Source organism: Saimiri boliviensis, chromosome 4 (genome assembly GCF_048565385.1).
Source record: "Saimiri boliviensis isolate mSaiBol1 chromosome 4, mSaiBol1.pri, whole genome shotgun sequence".
In the NCBI taxonomy this organism is placed as follows: Eukaryota; Metazoa; Chordata; class Mammalia; order Primates; family Cebidae; genus Saimiri; species Saimiri boliviensis.
Window position 1 is genome coordinate 20,626,197 of NC_133452.1, and position 14,568 is coordinate 20,640,764.

A 14,568-nucleotide genomic window follows, 5' to 3' on the forward strand; every position below is an offset into this window, starting at 1 on the left:
TTACCAAAATATAAATCCACTGCTGTAAGTGCTGTTAAAACAGGCTGGGTGTGGTAGCTCACATTTGTAATCCCAACACTTTGGTGGCAGGCCAAGGCAAGATGATTGCTTGAGCCTAGGAGCTCGAGAGCAGCCTAAGCAAAATATGAAGACCACGTCTCTACAAAAAAATAAAAAGTAAGCTGAGCGTTGTGGTGCACATCTGTAATCGCAGCTACTTGGAAGGGTGAGGTGGGAGGATTGCTTGAGACTGGGAGGTCGAGGCTTCAGTGAGCTGTGCTACTGCACTCCAGCCTGGGCAACAGAGTGAGACACTGTCTTAAAAAAAGAAATATAAAAGTACAAAGATCATTTTACAAAGATAAAGTGGCACAAGTTTTGTAGTATTATATTGAACTTCATTATTTGACATGGTTTCAAAATCTTATCCATACCAATTTTCTAATGCTTTTCCTACAAAAGAACTAAATTATAGATCTTCTAATTGAAAATGCAGCACAGGCAAGAAAAATACAAAGAATTATCTGCATGTTTATTCTGTAGTTAAAAAACAATGGTGATGTTTTGTTTATTTCACCCTTGGTCTAACAAGTTATAGTAAATTAAATAATATAGAAATTCTTTTTCATTCTATTTGTTGAAGAAAAATGAAGTGGATAGATACCCTGAAGAAAAAATCTAACAAAGCAAAATTCCACATGTAAAATTACTTCCCATTATTTAAGCTACATATCCTAATGTAACTAGAACAAGAATTTACCTTGTTCTATGTAAGGCAGGTATTACTATATGTATTTTTCTAAAGAAAACTCCTTGGCTCAAAGAATACAAGTGATATCTAAGACCACATAGCTATAGTCAGCAAGATAATTCAGATTTGAACTTGGGCTCATCTGATTTTAAAGCCCAGAACATTTCTTATTACACTTCACTGACTCTGAACATGGTAAAATTAATTTTAGTTAAAGTGGTGGAGGCCAAGCAGCTGACAAACTAACAAGAGATCAACTCAAAATCAAAAGTAGTATTTTCCTAGTCTGGGCAACAAAGTGAGATCCTGTCTCTACAAACAGTTTTTTAAAATCAACTAGGCACAGTGGCACACGTTTGTAGTTCCAGCTACTCGGGAGGCTGAGGTGGGAGGAAGGCTTGTGCCCAGGAGTTTGAGACTGCAGTGAGCTATGATTGTGTCACTGCACTCTTAAAAAAAAAAGAAGCAGTATTTTCCAGTTTAAAACCAGGTAAAGTCTCTTCTACCCTTGTGGCCTCAGTTCACATCAGAATTATTGCTTTGGTTGATTTCTCTGACTAACCAAAACTTGCCTGGCCTGAGAACAATGTTTTGCAAGGTCAAGTTGCTGAGTTCAAGCTTTCATCTGCATTAGCAAGTATTTTCTCTCATTGATGAGGAATGGAAAGTCACTTCCCTAACTGCCACTGGCTCTATAGTGATGAATCAAGCAGTATGTTCGGCTTGCTTCACTGGCAAACTGACAGGAAGCAAACTTGTGATGTGTTCAATTTTGCTAACATTAAAAAAATAAGCATTAAGATATTAAAGGTCAAAAACAATTTTCCTTAATAGCAATATAAGAGTAAAACTGTAAGTGAAAATTCAAAATAATATTAATAATATTTAATGATTCAGATGATGGCTAATAAACTGGGGAACAAAAATTTACAGATCAAAAATTACTTTTTCACACACACTTCAATGGATTATTTTAGACAATTCTATTAATAACAATAGGCATTCACATATTTCCACCAAAATCTCTGCTTAAATCCCCAGTCCGATATTCTTGCTGCTTCTCTCTCTCTCTCTGCAGGACTTTTCCAACCTCTACTTTATTAACTGGCTTCTGCGACTTGTACTAGGAACACTGGTACTAGGCCGGTTTTTGTTTTTCTTCTTAAGTGAAATAAGAATTCCATTTTCTTTTAACAAAACAATTAAAATACTACAAATTCTTATACTGCTCTTTTCTGTTGTACTTGTTTGTAGGTAAATCAGACTTCCTCTCGGAAGCCACTTAAACTGATACCTTGTAGGAATTATTTCTTTCCTGTAGTAGACTGTTAACGTTCAAAACAAGCAAACAAAGAAATTACAAGAGTATAAAATACTCAGTTGTAAGTATTTCTATCTCATTTCCAAAATAGACTGTGGCATATCAAATACTAGAATGAAATACTTTTCATCCTATTTGTTCATATTTGAATAGACAGTAGAAGACTATACATGCTTTGTGAGGAACTTTTTAAAAATCCAAGAAATATTTTGGGTAAATTACTAAAAGCCTCAGAACTTGTCAGAAGACTTTAAGTTTGAAGCGAAAATTATTATTCTTTAGGTAGAGGGCAACTTCCAACAAAACAGGAAAAAGTTGACTTGTACTAAGGTATAAGCATCTAAAGAATGGTTACTATGAAGATGGGAGGTGAGATGGTGGTGGGATGTTTTCACTTTCTAATGAAAACATCAACATTTCCTGTTATCACAGAAATGTAAGTAAATGACCAAGCTATTTAATCCAAATGCCAGGACAAATCTACACTTTCATTGAAATAATATTCAAAAGATAAGATAAACCTGTTCTTTAACAGTTGAGCAAATAACTATTCATGAATTTTCTTCTACTCTTTAAAAAACTGCTGTATTACTTTTTCACTTTGATGCCAACATCATAGAAATAGTTAATTAATGAAGACTAATCTAGCTACCAATAATTGATTTCTTTCTCTCAATTTCTAGAATATTTTTTGAATTTTTGGCTAGATTCAAAAAACAGCATTTAAAAGACTTTGCATAATAATATCTTAATCAGTGCTTAGAATTAAAAGTAGAGATTCCAGTGCAGCCACCTTTCAGACTCAGGAGTTTAACTACAAAAAGAGCTGTAATTTACAGAAAAATTATCACTAAGAACCACTCAACATTTAACACATAGTAATTCTTGAGCTCTTAACTACAGGCCAACCACTGAAAATACTGTGAAGTAAAGACTGAAAGGAAGACATGCTCTGCCCTTGAGATGCTGTTTCGTAGATCTTCCAATCTAAAAATAAGTATTGCAACTTGCATGGTTATTCCACTTTTCCCTCAAAAATCTCATTCACAATTTGAGTTATCTTATCTTTGTAAAAACTTTCCTTAATACTTCATATAATAGAATCTTTGAATTAACAAGTAAAATAAGGACAAAAGCAAACATTTACTCTATACTTACTATGTGCCAGGCACTGTACTGTTTTACAAGTATTTACTTGAACTGGAATTTTGTACAATATTTGTTGTTTACTGGTTAAAATGTTGAAATCTAGCTCATCAACCTACTCAACAAGCTATGACACAATGTTCCTTCACCAAAAAAAGATATTGTATCCATTTACACAGAACGAGCTCAGAGAAACTAACAAATTGTAACCATCTCAAATCTAGTCCCAAAACTATTAAGTGGTAAAACCAGGATTCAAAATTCCAATTTCTACCCAGTCATAAAACAGCTTTCTGAAGTACTAACAATAGAAAATAGCTGTTGAAACTCTATAACTCAAGCACAAACACAATCGTGTTCTGAAATCTGAAGTGTATTCTTAGAGGAAAAATTTTATGTATAGGATAGGTTTTGCTTTTTGAAATCAAGGATAATACACATTACAGAGATTTTTAAAAAATCAGTAAGCAAGGTTCACTCCATAATTCCCTTTTCTGTTTTTTCCTGCACAGTACTTTTTCTTCCCAAGCATATTACATTGCACTCATTTATTAAGTCTTTCACCACTAAATGTAAACTATATGAAAACAGCTATTTTTGTCTGTTCTTCAATACGGCACCTCCAGCATCTGGAAGAGTCCCTAGCACATAATAAGTGCTCAATAAATTTTTTTGAAATAAAGAAAAACTTGGCACACAGTAGGCACTCAATAAATAGTAGTTCCTTTCTCTTTATTATGTAGGCTGTCACTCCCTGGGTACCATAATCTGAACTGGAATACATGATTAGAAATGAAATAAAATTAAAAATGAATAAGGCAAATCAAAAAGTCATATTCTCAGCAAAGCCTCATTTATGAAGCATAAAGGTAAGGGGGTGTATGTAAATTAAATTTTGAACAAATGCACTTTTAAGTGCCAAAATTTTCATAGACATCTTTTATTAATATAAACATACACAATTGGCTGGATGCGGTGGCTCACACCTGTAATCCCAGCACTTTGGGAGGCCAAGGTGGGCGGATCACCAGGTCAGGAGTTCAAGACCAGCCTGGCCAACATGGTGAAACCCCATTTCTACTACAAATACAAAAATTAGCTGGGCATGGTGGTGAGCGCCTGTAATCCCAGCTACTCAAGAGGCTGAAGCAGGAGAATTGCTTGAACTAGGACCCGGGAAGCGGAGGTTGCAGTGAGCCGAGACTGCGCCACTGCACTCCAGTCTGGGATACAGAACGAGACTGTTAAAAAAACAAAACAAAACAAAACAAAAAAAACAGAAACAAAAACAAAACAAAACAAAAAACCATATGCAATTTACTTTGTGATAATTCTGACTTGTATGTCCTGAAACATCACTTTTCAGCTAACGCTTCTCACTGTGCGCGCTCCTTTTCTAAGGAACAGGAAAGCAAGCAAGCATATTCTATAAAATGAGTCAATAAAAATCCAAGTGAAAATCTAAGTGAAACACATAACCTCAATATAGTAGCTGTGTTATCATTATTCTGGCATCTTTTTCTTATCCTAGGAGGCTGACTGAATGTAGGTAAAGTACCACTAACTAGCACACAGGCTGTTTTGAGAGATGGGATACTAAGAAAAAGATAGCACTCTCCTGCCAATCTCGAACTCTTTAGTTTTATCAAGATTAGTCAACTTTAGTGATTAAAGAAAACATAAAAAGTTTAACTCCTAAGAGTACTTACTCAGGTTTAGATTTTAGCTTCCTAAGTAAGCCGCATCCTTGATTTTTTAGGACCAGAATCACAAGAAACAAAATGTTTAATAAGTCTTTTGGAAATATCAGCTGGCGGAAATACATATGAACATGCGTACATTTAAATTTGATATAACTTCAATGTCTCCAAATCCTTCTCATTTTAATACAGAGGGTTTTAAATAAGATGACATACACAGAGTGTCAGAACCTATGAAATGGTTCAGAGACAATCTCCTTCATACAACTCAGCATGATCATCTTCCTGTGCTTGGCAGCCACCGCTACCCACATCTCCACATTCCTAGCTGCCTACAACTGCTCATCTAATTCTCTACTAGCGTCTTATCTTCTGTCTCTCCTCCTCCTTATTACTGTTTTGCCCAATCTTCACATGTGCCTCTATTATTACCTCATAATCCTTCTACTCTAAAGAGACCCAATCTTAGATCAAATAAAGATGACATAAGTGAAACAAAGGAGAAGTGCTACTAGTGTTCTCTGGGTCACGGGAACCTGGCCAGAGATATAATGGAATTAAATTTTGATTTTTGAATTACAGTTTAATTTATAAACTTTACATATTGTAAAGATTATCAGGAACTTTTCCCCAAAACATCTATAACGAGGCAAAAATTCTCTTCTAAAGTATGATGATAAAAAATAAACTTTTAGTCTTGATCTGTTTATCTAAGTCAAAAAAATGCTGTTTTAGAAAACAGACATTCCTCAAGGAATTTTTTTGCATGTAACTCATAAAGTAAAACAGCTTACATTATACGTATTTTTCAAAATGCAGTAGGTTCACAGATACGTATATGTGCATTTCATTCTAAACAATATTTTGTGAAAAGAAATTTTCCTTACTGGGGAAATTATGGAAGTAGAATAAACTTTTATTTCACCAAGACACGAATGTCATAAAACATTTACCCAAGTGTAAGACGTTAATAATGCTAATGAAGCAATTCTCAGTAATAACCTAAATAGGGGTCTGCCTACATAATTGCAGAGTTTAAAAACCTCCTCATTTCATTAGGTGTAATAGCACTTTGGGAGGCTGATGCAGGTGGATTACCTGTGGTCAGGAGTTTGAGACCAGACTGACCAACATGGTGAAACCCCATCTCTACTAAAAATACAAAAATTAGCCGGGTGTGGTGGTGAGCGCCTGCAATTCCAGCTACTAGGGAGGCTAGGGCAGAAGCACTGCTGGAACCCGGTAGGCGGAGGTTGCAGTGAGCCAAGACAGCATCACACTGCACTCCAGCCCGGGCAACAGAGCGAGACTGCCTCAAAATAGTAATAATAAATAAATAAATAACTATATTTCAGTCTTAGTAATACCCTTAGCTGAAGGCAAGCACCTTTTTTCCACTAAATAAAGGACCAAGTGTAGGTATAATTTTAATCAAATAGGATTAGGTTAAAATTTATTTTTCAGAAAGTAGGTTCTGATCATCTTCTTAGTGAGTCACTAAAGCACAGGTTCTACTATGAGACAGTTCACTATAGACAGTTAAACAGTAGCATTTCGTCGGGTGTCCTTAAGAAAATACTTTTAAACTCAGGAAAAGTCATCCCATGCACACAAGAGAAAGAGAAAAAAAAAATGGAGTACACTCAGGGACTTATTTATCTATAACTGACATATTCAACTTTCAGTTTGATTCTTGAAAGACTTAAAACTTAAGCACCCTCTGTTAGAAACTGATTATAGACTTATGGGGGAAAAACCCAAACAGAAGTTCTGAATCACTGGAATTTTTGTTCTATTTCCTGTTAACACATTGACAGTACCATCCTTCAACATATTCGTTCCATACATGTTTTTTAAAAGCTGTAGAATCCTTAAACTAACTGTACTCTATTAGCCTAGAGCTCATTTGCCTAACAATTCTTCCCATTGTTTCTAATTAAAATGCTCAGCCAAAGCATACAATAAAAGAAAAGCAAGTCTTCCTTTATTAGAAACTGCCATGGTTTCAAATTTTAAAGTTTAAAATCGTCGAAGTTTAAAATCGTCGCTTCATTGTTACAAAGAATTTAAAGATATTTATGAAAAGGTGTCAATTCTCTGCTACTGTATGAAGAGCGTGGTAAGCAGAAGTGAAAAAAACCGGAAAGCAAATACCCTATTCTATGTCCACCAAAATTCCCGGCCAAATCTGCAACTGCGTAATGATCATTATAATCTTTACGCTAAAGTGGAAACAAAATTCCCCAAATGTGCATCAAACGGACCCCAAAATTCGACACTTTACAAACTTACCTAAAACAGACAAAATGGATGCAAAGTTATATTGCCGTACAGTTGCTCTGAATACGATCTTAGTATTCAAGAACTTTCCAATGAATAAAGGCACTCAACAGCCTGCACTGGGGGCCTGAATTTCATGAACTACGGAGAAACCCCTGTGAAGCTGCAAATTCCCTCCACTCTCCTGGAAACTCCTCTTATCAGAAACATTTGAAGAATTCCTCCACAACAATTAAGCTGACTTGAAGAATGGAACCCTAACATCTCAAATATACTATATATGGAATGAGACATGGTCAAACACATAAATACAAACTCACACGGTCTCTGACACTTCGGTGTACAACTCTGCCTGAACATCCCACAGCATCAGCAACAGAAAGATCCACCTGCCACCTGCTCAGCAACGCCAAGAGACCCTTGCAGCCTCCCTGCCCCAACCAAAATCGTAGGGTTTGAGGCTGACGGGACAGAAAACTGGAAACATCCAGTGAGTTCTAAGGGGACACATACTCAAAGCAGGGCTTGCCCCCCACTTCAAAGACGGCTGCAGAAAACCAAGATCGGCAAGGAAACGATGTTCTCCCCCCCGCTCCGCCTGACCCCCACATAACTGACCTGTGTCTCTCCCCAAAACCCCCGCCCCAAAGTCATCTTTAACCAGACCTCGGCTCCCCAAAAGGAGATTTTCCTCCCCCGCCCCCGCCTCACACATGCCTGGGGGCGGGTCGGGGGCGCCGGTGCAGGGAGGGGCCCTCCCCAGCCCCTGGCGCCCTCCCCCACTCGGGGCTCTCCCCGGCGCTCGACTCCAATGGGGCTCCCCCTCCCCCCTGCACGGACGCCCCGCTGCCCAGGCCTGGCCCGAGGCTCCCCACCCCCGCCGGACTGGGGGAGTTGGGGGGCCTCCCTCTCCGCCTCGCCACAGGGGGAAGGAAAGAGGCGGAGGGAAAAAGAGTGCGAGTTAGAAGCGGGCGCCCCGCACGGGCCTCGCGAGGCGGCAGAGCCCCTTCCAGACGGAGTGGGGTGCGGGGCGATGAGGGGAGAGCCGGGCGGGGGATCCCGCCGAGGCCCCGCAGCGCTGTCCGCTTACCCTTCGCCGCCGCCGCTTCCCCCTCCTCCTCCTCGGCCGCCGCCGCCGCCGCCTCTCCCACTAGGGCAGCCGTCTCCACCGTCGCCGCCGCCGCCTCCGCCACCGCGGCCACCGCCAGCGCCGCCGCCGCCTCCGGTTCCACCCGGCAGGGGGGACACCTCAACCCTCCCTCCGTCCCCGCTCAGCCCCCTCCGCTCGCCCGCCGCCGCCAACTCCCTCCGGCCGCCGCCGCCGCCGCCGCTCGTGGCTGAGGGGGAGGGGAGGGGGTCGGGCTGGGTCGCCCAACCGGCGGCTGCAGCAGATCAAAAACGAAGGCTGGGCGGCGTCGCCGCTCCCCGATCCTCCGCTGCGGCCCGCTCGGCCTCCCCACCTCCCTCTGCCCCCACCCCCCTCGCGCTCGCCTGCCCTCCCCCCACCCCCCCAGCTCTCGCTCGCTCTCGCTCGCTCTCGCCGCGGCTCCGCCAGCCCAGTCCAAATCAAAATACTGTCACACAATATGGCGGCGCGGCGGCCGGCAAACACCGCGAGATCTGCGGCCGCGGCTGAGGCGGCGGCTGTGACGAGGCCTCCCCCGGCAGAGCCGCTGGGGAGCGGCCGGCGGCGGCGGCGACGGCAGCGGCCGGGGGATGCTCTTCCTCCGCCCCGCACCCCTCCCCCGACATTCGCAGTCTCGATGCCCGTCTTGCGAGGGCTGGAGGGAGGACGCGGGCCGCCGCCTGGCGGTGCGAGGGGACGCCGGTGCCGGCAGCACGGGGAGGGCTCCGACCCCTTTGCTCGACCGGGCCCCCATCCTTGGGGGTGGGGTGCGGGTCCCACCCCCCGCCACGGGGGCCGCTAGCAGTTTGAGTTGAGGGAAGAAAGGAACTGAGCTCGAGTCCCAGCCGCACTTCGCGGAGGGGCTGCCCGGGTCCGGAAGCGGGTGGCAGGACCTGCCGGACGGCCGGCGGCGCCGCGCTCGTGGGGTCCGAGGACCTGGCGGGACCCCGGGGCGCTGCGGCGGCCGAGGGGAGCAGGTGGGCCCGCGGCGGAGGCCGGCGCCGGGGCGCTGCGGGCCGGGACACACCCCCTTGGAGCCGGACCGCACCGAGGCCGCGGGCTAACGGAGGGACCCGAGCGGGAGACGTCTTGGGAGCCGCGCAGCTGGCAGCTTGTAGACGCGAAAAAGTGGCCGCTTCTGACTTTTCTTGAGCAGTTCGGGGGGAAAATAAATCTAAATGCTGCGAGGGTTTCTTTGCTTCGATTTTATTTTAATTGCACTTTCCTAGAAGTCCTAGAAACAGAGCCAAAGACACTTTAGCTTTGTGGGGAGAAGGGACTTTAAAGTTTCTGTCTCCTTAAGAGACTTGTTTAGTTTTCCCCTAGGGGGAGAAAAAAACGTGTTTAACACTCAGACATTTCTCACAATGTAAAATATTTATTTAAAAATTCTAGCGCTTTCATGGTGCCCAAAACACTAGGGCATTTTTCTGCCCCTGTCCAAAATGTCCATATCCCTGCCAGTTTCTTCCTTGAAGCAATCCTTACTCCCGAGAAAAATCCTAAAGGACCATTTTTATTCTTTTATTTCTAGTATAAGCGGTATAGCTACAGTGAGATTTTTTTTAAGCATCTTTTAAGTAGTAGAGCGTTCCCCCACAAAGTTCTTTCTCCCCATTTCCTTTTTTTCACTCATCCTTTAAAAATACCTGAAATCTAGGCTATAGCACCAATTGAAATACTTTGCCACCAAAAGCTGCAAGTGCTTATGATTTACAATATCAGAATTTCATTATTTTCTCTCCATTAGTGATATCAAGAGAAGTAAAAGTAGATTAGGATTTACAAAATTGGAAAGATTCTACTTTTATTCACTGGCAATAAGAAATCATTAAACTTTAATACTTTATAGCAGTTCTCTGAGGAATTATTTCCATACTCAATGATAAAATAGTTGATTAAATAATTTTAGATTGAATCCATTAAGTAAATTTCACTTCTCTTTGAAACCATTATAAAGCACAGAGCCAACAATTGCTTTTGAAATGGTAGGATTATGTATTTTATGCAAATTTAAAAAAAATTTATGGGATGTACATGTACATATTTTAATAGAAATATAATGCTTTATAGCCTTATGAGTAGGTCAAGTTCAAAAACCAGTGTGGGGCAGAGAAGGTATGTATAACAAATATATCCTTTCACCAGCAGTGAAGAATTTTAACTTAGATCTATCTAGTCATGGGGAGGCGTCAGACAAACCTAAGTAGAGGAAAATAAAATAAAATATAAAATAACTAGCCTGTATTCTTAAATCATTGTCAATGTCACAAAAGACAAAGACCGCAGACTAAAAGAAACTAAAGACGTGGCAACAAAATCCAATATGTGACCCTGAACTGGATCCTTTACTGGAGGAGAAAAACATTATATAGGGCATTATTGGGATAATTGATGAAATTGGAATATGGACTGTAGATTGAATAATTATATCAATGTTAAATTTCCTGAATATGTTTGCATGAGAATATCCTTGTTTATAAGAAAACACACTGAAATATTAAGGGGTGAAAGAACATGATATATGTGATTTTCTCCCAAATGATTCAGAAAAAATAAAATATACATGTACACACACACACACACACACATTTCTCGTGTATGTTATGCACATATACAGGAAGAAGAGATTGATACAATTTAAAACTTGGTGTTGAATCTGGGTTATTTTTAAAATAAAAAAACTAAAATTTGGTGGATCTGGATGTTTCTGTACTGTTCTTGCAGTTTTTTAGTAAACATGAAATTATTGCCAAGTAAACAGTTTTGTTTTTTCTTTTTTGAAACCCAAGAGCTTTAAACCTCAGAGAGTTCCTATACCGCACTACGAGGAGGTATATGAGACAGAGAGATGATAAATCCTTTTACAATGGAACTGTCCATCTGTTTCTGAGTAACTAACCGGAATTTTGGTCGTTCAGCTTTTTCTTCTTCCTTATTTAATCTATTTGAATTTGGGACAAAAATAGGAGTCCTTGTGTATTTGATAAATGTAATTTCTGTATTTATTGATTCAGTAAATATTCTGTGTCTTTTATTTTCAAGACTGGAGAAAAGAAGGAAAAACAAAACTGGCTTTCGGGTGCTTTCTGTAGTTATTACAGGAAAAAGGTAAAAGATATACTACATTCAAGAGCTTTTTAGTCTAGTATGGTCCTGATACAGTAGCCACTTGCTACCTGAGGCTGTTTGAATTCAAATTAAACAAAATTAAAATTCAGGCCCTCAGCTGCACTAGCCACATTTAAAGTGCTCAATAAACCATGTGTTCCATCTGTTCTATGGAACAGGGCTTGTAGTAGAACAGACTGCTCTATATAAATAGCACTGATACAAGGTAGCTGGCAATAAACACCATTGAAACTTAGGGGAAGAGGGATTACTTTGCACAGGGTGGAAGTGGGACAGTTACAAGAAGATTGCATATATACAGGTGAAAGTGAAGCAAGATTTTTCTAGGCAGAGAAAACATGAACATAGCAGAAAAAAGAGAGAGATCTATGGGAGACAGCACTTCAGTCTGTGTACCTGTAACAGGAGGTAGGTAAAGGAGGGTAGGGCTGTATAAAGCCACAAATGCTGAGCTGCTGAGCCTGGACGGTTCTCTAGGCAATAGGAAGTTTATAAAAGGTCTTTGGACAAGACAACATGAACAAATAGTTCTTTAGGAAGGATAATCTAGCAGGTATATGAAATAGATTAGGTTTGAAGGCACAAAGACCAGATAGCACTGTAATAACCCAAATGAGAGATAATGGAGAGTTGGTATTGTGTGGTCTATTTCATGTATTTAACTTTAAATTTAAATCCCAATCTGTAATGGCTTAATAAAGAATTTCACATCTCACAAATTTGGAAATTCCAAAGTAGCATAGACTCCAGGTCTGAAAGATTCGGGAACTCAATAACATCATCAAGGACCAGGCCCTTTCCATCTCTGCTTTGCTATCTTGGGTGCAGGGATCATTGTCTGGTTAATAACAAGATGGAAGATGGTAGTGGCCATTCCAAGCATCCAAACCATAATGTTCAGAAAAAGAGAGATCATCTCAAGAGAGGGAAAATGTTTCCCGGAACCGCTCCCCATTCTTCCTGACTCAATTCCCTTCCCTTCCTCTCTCATATTCTAGGCCATAGTTGAATTGCATGCTTTTTCCTGAATCAGTCGCTCGTCTCCTTGGTGGAACAAATGTCAAGGAGTCAAAGATGGAGAAGTAAGAGTTAAAGATGACTCTGAGGGTTTGAGTAAGATGACTAGGGAACAAGAGGAGGGAAGAAGTTATGGGAGGAAAGAAGGTGATTTTTGTAATAGTCCAGATGTATAGCTGAATACGACCAGCAGATGAAAAGATGGGACTGGAGTTCGGAGTGAAGATCAAACTTGGGGATGTACATTGGAAGTCATCTGCAGAAAGAAAATAAATAAAGCCATGAGATTTCCAAAGGAGAGGAAGGGTGAGGGCCCACAACACAACCCTGGAGGGAGAGATGGAAATGGAAAAGGCATGGTCAGAGAGCTAGGCAGACCTGGGCCATGTATTGTACAGAGATCCAGGGCAACAGACGGAGTTTCAGGAAGGCCGACAGTGTTAGGAGCTGCGGGGAGAGAGGCCAAGGCGGGAGGATCTCGTGAGGCTGAGGTGGGCGGATCTGACCCCAGGAGTTTAAGACTGCAGTGAGCCGTGATTGTGCCACTGCATTCCAGCCTGGGTGACAGAGTGAGACCCTATCTCAAAAAAAAAAAAAAAAAAAAAAAAAAAAAAGAAAGAAAGAAAGAAAGAAAAGAAAAGTAGAAAATCTACATATATTTTAAAATATTAGGTGGCAAAGACAGAGGGTGGTAATCTGATGGAACTGTAAGGCTAAAAATGATCTGTTTAGTCAGGAAACAAGAAGCCCTTGCCATGGTTTTAGGCTTGGAGTAAAATTCAAAGTAAGATGAAAGATTGAGAGTACAAAGATGAGATAACAGTTAACAAAATTTCAGTTAAATGAGAGAAATAATTTAAAAGAATTATTATGCAACATGGTGACTGCAGTGATTAAAAATATTGTATTCTTGAAAATCGGAGAGAAGATTTTAAGTGTTCTCACCAGAAAATAAATTAGCACAATTCAGTCATTCCACAAGGTATGCACTTCAAGACACTGCGTTGTACGTGATCGATACACAGAATTTTTCACCCAGTGGTAGAGAGGTTGTGGTGGCCTCCATCCTCTCAAATATGTGAAAAGCAAAGAATCTTAGGAAGGAGTTTCAAAACACGTGGAGGCTGGGCATGATGGCTCATGCCTATAATCCCAGCTTTGGGAGGCTGAGGCAGGTGGATCACTTAAGATCAGAAGTTTCGAGGCCAGCCTGGCCAACGTGGCAAAACCCTGTCTCTACAAAAGAGTACAAAAATTAGCCAGATGTGATGACACACACCTGTAATCCCAGATACTCAGGAGGTTGAGGCACAAGAATTGCTTGAACCCGGGAGGCTGAGGTTGCAGTGAGCCAAGATCATGCCACTGCACTCCAACCTAGGTGACAAGTGAAACTCTCTCTCAGTAAATAAATAAATAGATACACAAAAATAAAAACACATGGAAAGACGATATCAACAGACGTGACATGAAGGAAGAATGTCATTCATCCATTTTTGTCTTATTTCTCTAAAATAAATGAGGTAATTTATGTGCGCATGCTCTTATGTGCACAAAATGTGATATGTATGTGTTGTGATGCTACTGTAGGGAGAAGCACCTGAAGTTGTTATGAATGATTAAAAATTTTATTTCAGAGAATACTAACAGTGAGGTCCATGAGAAATCAACAGTCTTGTTCGCCTACTCAGTTACCCTTTGCTTTAGGACTAGACTTGAAAACAGACAGAATTGGAATGAGCTGTCTTCTCATCTCTGCCTCTTCCTTTCATGACATAGTCTTTTTCATAACGATATGTTTCATTCAGAATGGTTTTGGTCAGGATAATTGGCAGTTATTTACAATCTGTCATAACATCACCTGTCCTTAAGCTGAACTTGGGTGCTGAATATATTTAAGATTCTTCCTCACCTTTGGATGGCTATCAAACTATTCTTTAAAAATTCTGTTATCTTCCCAATTGGCCAACAATGATGTTTTCCATTTTTGAAACTAAATTCCAATATAAGACCTTAGAAAATATTGCTACTGTCTCATGTAGAACATGGCATATTGATAAATGGGTATAAAGCACAAATGTGATAAGAATTTGGG

The 14,568-nt window shown here is 40.9% G+C and overlaps 1 protein-coding gene across 3 annotated transcripts in view; it reads right to left on the bottom strand.

The window, feature by feature from the left end:
* TAB2 (TGF-beta activated kinase 1 (MAP3K7) binding protein 2) overlaps positions 1 to 8,689 on the bottom strand; it is a 91,886-nt gene extending 83,197 nt beyond the window's left edge. For 2 of the 3 annotated variants that reach the window (XM_074397296.1, XM_039467587.2), the window contains exon 1: positions 8,289 to 8,689. The gene's annotated coding sequence lies outside the window, so the exon portion shown is untranslated. Of the gene's footprint in view, positions 1 to 4; positions 7,781 to 8,288 lie in introns of those variants that run through there. The other variant, XM_074397297.1, reaches the window with a different exon arrangement.
* Between the last annotated feature and the right edge of the window lie 5,879 nt (positions 8,690 to 14,568).